This window comes from Columba livia, chromosome 1 (genome assembly GCF_036013475.1).
Source record: "Columba livia isolate bColLiv1 breed racing homer chromosome 1, bColLiv1.pat.W.v2, whole genome shotgun sequence".
In the NCBI taxonomy this organism is placed as follows: domain Eukaryota; kingdom Metazoa; phylum Chordata; class Aves; order Columbiformes; family Columbidae; genus Columba; species Columba livia.
The window spans coordinates 179,654,913-179,662,151 of record NC_088602.1 but is presented as its reverse complement, the minus strand read 5'-3'; positions in this window follow the sequence as shown (position 1 = coordinate 179,662,151).

Sequence of the window (7,239 nt, the reverse complement as noted above, 5' to 3'; positions counted from 1 at the left end):
TTATTAATGCTTCCCTTGTAATTCTGTGTTTGCTTCTAGTGAAGATGGGGAATAAAATGGGAGCTCTCCAGTGACTAATATGTCATTTTTTAATTTTCATGGATGTTAACAAAAGACTGTGCAGTCCAGTGAATAAAAGCTACTTAGTAAGTTAAAAATGACACTGAGATTATGTCCCATGTAGATTTTTTTAAATTAAAAATAATTCATTAAATGCTTGTTATTTTCCTGTAAGACAATATTTCCAAAAAGATTCAGCAGTCCATAAATGAAATTGGAAAGTTCATGATCATCTGTCATTCTGTTATTTCATTAGCTCTAAATCAGTGTGGGCTGTGGGTGCTGACAACCCGTTATCACTGAGCCCTTGGTCTGTAGCGCTCAGCTTTCTGTCTCCTAAGAGGCACTCACTACAGGGCATTTGAAAGCCAAACCACAGGGTCACACTGGCGGGTGGGTCCTTCCTCACACCCACTCCATGCCTAGTGGTAACGGGACATCCAGGAATGCAAGTGTCCTGGGCAAAAAAGAGACTGAGTTAAAGACAGCATGGCTGGGCTAAAGGCTGTAGCACTCAGCTAGGGTAGGTGGGGTTTTTCATGAGATTAAAGAGGAAACACAGGGAAAAGGCAGGGGTGGGACCAGGAGGGTGCAGAGGGTAAAGGCCGAGCACCTGCCTCCTGAGCAAATGAAGAAGGAAACAGAGAAGGAACTTACACGCCAGGCTCCTCCATCCCCAAAGAGTACTGAGATGTGCCACTGCGACACAGGTCACCTGAGTACAGCTTTTATTTAGGTGACTAATTCTAACTTGTCCCAAAGATCCCTTGAAATAAAGCATTCATCTGATTCAGTACTGCTCTCTGAAAATTTACAGTGTTGAGGCAAATATTTTAGCAAAAAAATCTCAAATTCTGTTCATTTCTTCAAACTAAACGTTTTCTGATACATACCTTAAAAATTCAGGCCATGGTAAGTGATGTACCTTAAAGACAGACGTTGGTTTGATGTATTATGTCACCATGCCATGTAAAAAACGTTGCCACATACACATTATTCAATGAGCTTCTATATGTATTTTCATTAAATATATTGAAAAAATGTTGCTTTAATGGAGTATATGCGTAAAACTGCAACATAGGCAAAGTATGAAAGAAATACAGATCTGAGGAACTGCTACTGTACAGGACTAAAGGTGAAAGTGATTAAGAAAAATAAATTGTGTTCAGAGTTAAAAGGTGGTTTTGTCTCAGAATAAATATAAATGAGTTTTCCAATGCTTCAAAGTTTTGTTGTTGTTGTTTCTTTTTTCTGGGTTTGAAGCTATTATTCTGATCATAAAGGAAGGAGGGAAATTATACACAGTTGTACAAATAGGATCAAACATTCGTTCCATTTGAACTTTAGCCTATGAATTAAATAGGATGTGGATTAGCTCAGGCTGCAAATCTGAACAGAGTTAGGAAATGTCAGCTATGTTAATGAGCAAGCAGACATTTATCAGGGAACCACTGTGAAAGTAATCTTCTTGCTAAACCATTGAAGATATGCCAACAGGTTGCATGTGTAATTGGGGGCACTAAGGTGCACAATTGGACAGACCAGACCCCTCTTTTCACAGACGTGGTGTTTCAGTCACGTATCTGCAAGTCTTCCTGGTTCTTTGTGTCCGTAATTTTGTGCATCACTGCCCCTAATTGTGGGCCCTTTGAAAAGCTGCCCTGTATCAAATGGATCCTTTCCTTTCTTTGCGACACTTCAACAGCCGCAGCCAGAGCCTTCCTGGCATTACCAACCCCCAGCTCCCTCTCGGAAACCAGAGTAACTTTAAAACAGATTTTATTTTTTCCCCTCTGACAAACAAAATAGACTAACTTTATTTCTAGTCAACATAACTTTCATGTTTATATATATAGTTATAGCTTCTTTAAACTTCATCCCTGCAGAGTAAGTGATGGAAGAGCACACCTGCACTGTGCCAGATGTAATGTGTAAGTGCTCCAAACCTACCAAAAGCATATGGGCCTAACTGAGGTTAACAGCACTCTGACATTTAGCATGTGCATCAGTATTTCAGGGCCTGGTTCCTAAGATGAGGGGAAAAATCTCTGCTGTTGCCTGGACCTTGGATCCACTCCTGGATGTCTGTTCGGTGTCCCCTCAGCCAAAGGTCAGTTTCCCTGAAGACAAGAGCTAATGTTGGCAGCTTCCTTTTCAGCTCTCCTACTACTAGGAGGTCTCCATGACATGGAGCTCTTTCAAAACCAGGTGCCTTTAACATGAACCAGTACTAAGGCTATGGATAGACAGCCACAAGCAGCGACAGCGACTCGTGTCAACCACCCCTTGAAGACCTTCAGCCACAGCTCAGCTGCTGTCGTGTGTCTGCTCTTAACTGGCTGTCAGGGGAGCTGCAAGGTAGTCAGCTGTACCAGAGCAGAGGGGAGGTGACAGCATCCCTAAACTGCTCCTCCATCACCAGCTGACCACATGTTCAGGTGCCTTTCATGCAAAGTATCTAAAGCTCAGTATATGAAGTCCTTCAATCCTGGACACTTTTCCATCTTGAGGAAGTTTTCTAACAGCTGACCAATACCCCCCACTATTCAGTTAGTGCCATTTCAGGATTTTCTGGTATGCAGAACTCAGTAAAAATATTATAAATTCACCTCTAAGCTTTCCTCTGCTCTTGCTCTCGCTAAACCTTGGGAAAAAATTTATTACCTAATTCACTTGAAACCATTCTGTATATTTATTTTTGTACATGAAAAGTATTTTGGTTACAGAGAAATCTCTGCTTCTCTATATTATTACAAATGTTCATGTGTCTTAAGTTTTGATTCACATTATGCAGGCAATGGCTGCAGTTGACCCTGTACTGATTGATTGTTGAGCAACCCAGGTTTACACCTACAAACTGGATTAATGCAAAACTGCTGGAACACAGCTGAATAACACAATCAAACACAGAAATTATTTCAAATACTAAATCAAACAGAGGTTGGGTTTCACTGTTATGCACCAAGTTCAACTCTCTGTAGAATTTGTCTCTGCTGACCAGGTGTGCACAGGGATGTATTTCATATATGAACCCAAAATTCTAATAGTTCAAGAAAGCAAAATGCAACAACTGAAAAGCTTTACGAGCAAATGGATATGACCCACAAGAAGCAATTCAAAGCATGCAGAAATCATTTGAAAGCCACACAAACGGTGAAAATTTGCTACATAAGAAATAAAAGGATCACTTAAATGGTCTGTATAAATGTCTGAATATCTATAGCTTTGTTGGGAATTGATGAAGCATTTTAAATTTTAGTGTAAGGTGATTCAGGAATTTAGACCTATGGGGTGCAAATTGGTCTTCTGGGCTGCAGATTTTGGAAGATGCTTCAGTGGAAAAAACAAAACAAAACAAACAAACCAAAAACAAACCTTGGTTTCCTTTAGCCCTCGTTTAGAAGAAAAGCAAAGATAATTAAGATTTCAGCAACTGCTTTCTCAGTCTTGTTCAAGTCCCAAAGCAACAGGAAATACAGATGAGTCTGAACTGTGAAAATTGAGACTAAAGTAAGAATTTTACTCCAAACTTATCCAAATTCAGTGATATTAATTGTACAGTTTCTTAGGAACTTATAAAATGCACAGCAGGTATGTATACATTTTTATTTTTGTAAAGGGATGATTAACATTGGCTGAAACCTCTAAAGCAACACAAGTGATCTTTCTCTAGCCCAAGGAGTGATAAATTCTGTGTAAGAAAGTTTGAAGACATGGCAGGATAAAATGATCTGTGGTGGGAATCATCAGTGCTGCGCTGAGATAGGCCATCACTGAAAGTGATCTGCCAGGTGCTGATATCGGTGCTCATAGAGGAGATGTAGATGGGAGCAGCACATAATTTTCCAAATAAAATACCAAGCAAGAGGTAATGCAGTTGCAAAGCCCAGTGTTGCCCTTTCCCCGCTCTATTTTCAGCCAGATGAAGCTTTGTGGTGAAGGAGCTAATTTGTTGTGACAGGGATGTTAAAAGCAAGTGCTCTTGCTGCTGAGGCTGGAGGGCACGTGCTGCCCGGAGCAGGCAGGGACTGGGGCTCGGTGTGATGTGTGTTTCTGCTGAGCTGTGCTGGTTTTGGTGGGATCACAGGCTCTGTGGGTTGTATCTCTCCTTCCTTTGAAGGCAGCATCAGCTGAGCAGCCTCTCAAGTTTACCAAGTGAGAAAAGTGGATTATTTCTTTCTCACCTGCAGTATTCTTCACAGGAGCATCAGGGACCATCAAACTTAATTATTACCCAACAGAAAATTAAAAAGGCAAAACAGACTAATTAAAAATAGACCATATAAACAGTATCAGTATCACCCCTTCACCTTGCCACCAGCAATGTCAGCAAGGCTAAATTTTCTCACCATCTGCATTAGTTGGACTTTGATATCCATTTGTCACCAGCTCAACCCAGCTGGGCAGGGAAAGATGGGCTGGCCAGTCCAGGCTATGCAGTCACCAGATGCAAAGCAGTGTCCTCAGAAAGGTCCTGCAGAAGGAAAGCTGGATGTGGGAGGGGGTTCACTCTCAATTGTCTGGGGTAAGTTCTACAGAGCCATATGACCACAAAACACCAAAGCAGTAAGAGAGGACTGCACTTTGAGAGGTGTTTGTGAGCACCCACATTTTGTCCACAGACAATGTGAATGAGGTGATTTCTGCCTTGGAAAGCAAATAAAGGGCCTGGTTTCTCGCCTCCTCACAGGGAAAAATATTCCTCAGACAATAAGAATTTTTTGTTCCTGATCTGAAGGCAGACCAGGCTTTCCTGGGCTGTGGGCTGCACAACCCTCCACACTGACAAAACATTTGACTTGCAAAATCCATGTACAACAGCCAAAAGGGGAGTTTATTATACCTTGCAAAGTTGCAAGAGGAGCCAGTTCAAGCTGGGTCATTTTGGTCACAGCTGATGGAGGACCTAACAACACACTGCTAATAGAAGAGCAGAATTGCACAGTCACATTTGGCCAGGGTGCTGCTCCCCCACCCACCAGACTGGTGGCCGCAGCTTGCGCAGGGGCAGGATGCTCCGGGTGAACGGCTTGGCCTTGAAGTGGGCCAGTCCCAACCTTAGGGAAAAAACCCTATGCTTTGTGGTGGCCGTAAGCACTTTTTACATTTTTACCAAAGGTGCTAAGAAAATAAATAGGAAAGGTCTGTGACCCACTCAGTCAAATGAATTATTCAAAAGAAGCATCAGCTGAAGAGCTTCTTATAAGAAATAAGGTAGCCAAGCAAAAGGCTGCATCTTTCTTCTTGTTCAGATTAGCAGTCATTAAAAGCAGGAAGAGGACGGAGTTAGCATCACTGAGGTTGTTGGTTGTTTTTCTGTTTTGTTCCCATCTCACCCTGAATGAAATTGCCCCTCTCCTCCCCACAAAATTGCACTTGAGTCTGTACTTTGTTTCTGCTGTTCTATTTAGACGGATGCTCTAGTTGTGGTGATGCACTTCTAGTTATTTTCGTTTTCAAATATGACTCAGCCCTTAAATAAACCCTTGAACATTTTTATATTTCCAAGCAATACTGCTGATACATAAATGACATCCTGGGAGTTATATTTGAAGACTAAAATGGTAAAATGAGTTTACTGATAAAAACAGATTTTAAGACGAAGCATAGTAATTGAGTTTGTCTCTCTTATAGATGAAATATTATGTGATCAATAGATTATTATGGTTTGTAGTAGTTAAAGTTTCATGTTACAGAAATAATCTATGAACAGATTAGTAGAATATAGGGTTGCAAACCTCCTGCTGTAGTAAACAATGCCTATTTGGCATTTTTAAGACTGTGTAAAACACTGGCAATAAGAAAATACTGATTAGTGCAGACCTAGATGAGTAATTGATTTTAACAATTGATTTTTTATTTTTATAATTTTGCATTAGCACCATACTGAGAAAAACAAAGTGAAATACACTGACACACTAGTGGTCATTCACATGGCTGGTGAAGAGCCACAGAGATCTGAGAAACAGGGTTTGCAACATCTTTTTCTGTTCCGGTCCTCTCTAAAATGCTTACTCAAAAATCTAGTGGTGCACTTTGTCTTTTCTCCCAGGATAGGCATTTGACCACCATGCTAAAGCAACAAGAAGTTTTAAATTTTTAATTAGAAATTAAAATAGCAACAGAGAGATGTCCAGGACTGTGACTTGATAAGCATGGCTGTGACGTGCAGAAGACACGACCACAGTGGGCTTCACCCGTGCACTGAAGAAGAGACACTTCTCCCTGGGTCACCCACCCAGGAGATGCCAGAGCTCCTCTAGTCTTCTTACTTGTATTACTCTGAAACATTTTCTTTATGTAGTAGGCAAAAGCTAGCTAGTGATTTCTAACTTAAATTATTAACTGGTCTAGGGACGAGTTAAACTGCATTTGCCTGTGAGTTTCACTGTTAAAAAATAACTAGCTGAGCCCTACTTTAAAGATACTGCAATTTTTATCTGAGAAATCAAGGGAGTCCCCACCTGTTGAGAGGCCATGTGAGTTGAGCACCGTCACTGGGCTGCAGTGGGACTCTCCTCCATGTTGAGGAGACCCCCAAGCGCTGTCTGGCCCATGCACCTACTCCACAGCTGAGCACTTTCCCACAACAGGGACACAGGTGACCCATTCAGGATGAGACTCACCATGTCTGAGGAGCAGATGTCACCCCACACACATCCTGCATTTCAAGTCAGCAGCTATTGATACTGTGGCACAGAAGGAGATGAGATCTGGGCTCTGTGGCTTACAAGGTGCTTCTCTGAGGCGCCTTGGCTGTGGGTGAATCGGCTGTAGCCCAGTGACACTAATGGCAAGACCCTTTGCTGGCAGCGGAGGGCAGTTACATCAGTCCCTGTCTATATACCCACTTTTAGGCATCCTAGAAAAAAAGCAATGGCTAGTATTTCAGCTGTGTCTTAATGACTGTGTTTCACCAGCTGCGCTGCTAAAGCTGGAGCTCGCACAGAAGGCAAAGACATCCATAGCCATAAGGAGGACTGAGGCAGCCAGGGCCCTGTTCTTGCCCATGGTGAATTTGTGTGTACCAGAAATCTGCAGCTGCACAGTCAGCTCCCTGTTCAACAGTTAACAACATGGCTGCTTGTGGTCGACTTGTTTCACCATAGCAGTGAATTCAGCATTGCAACTAAAGACATCTCTGTCTTTGTATCTGTAGGTCTGTTAACGTAGGGCAAT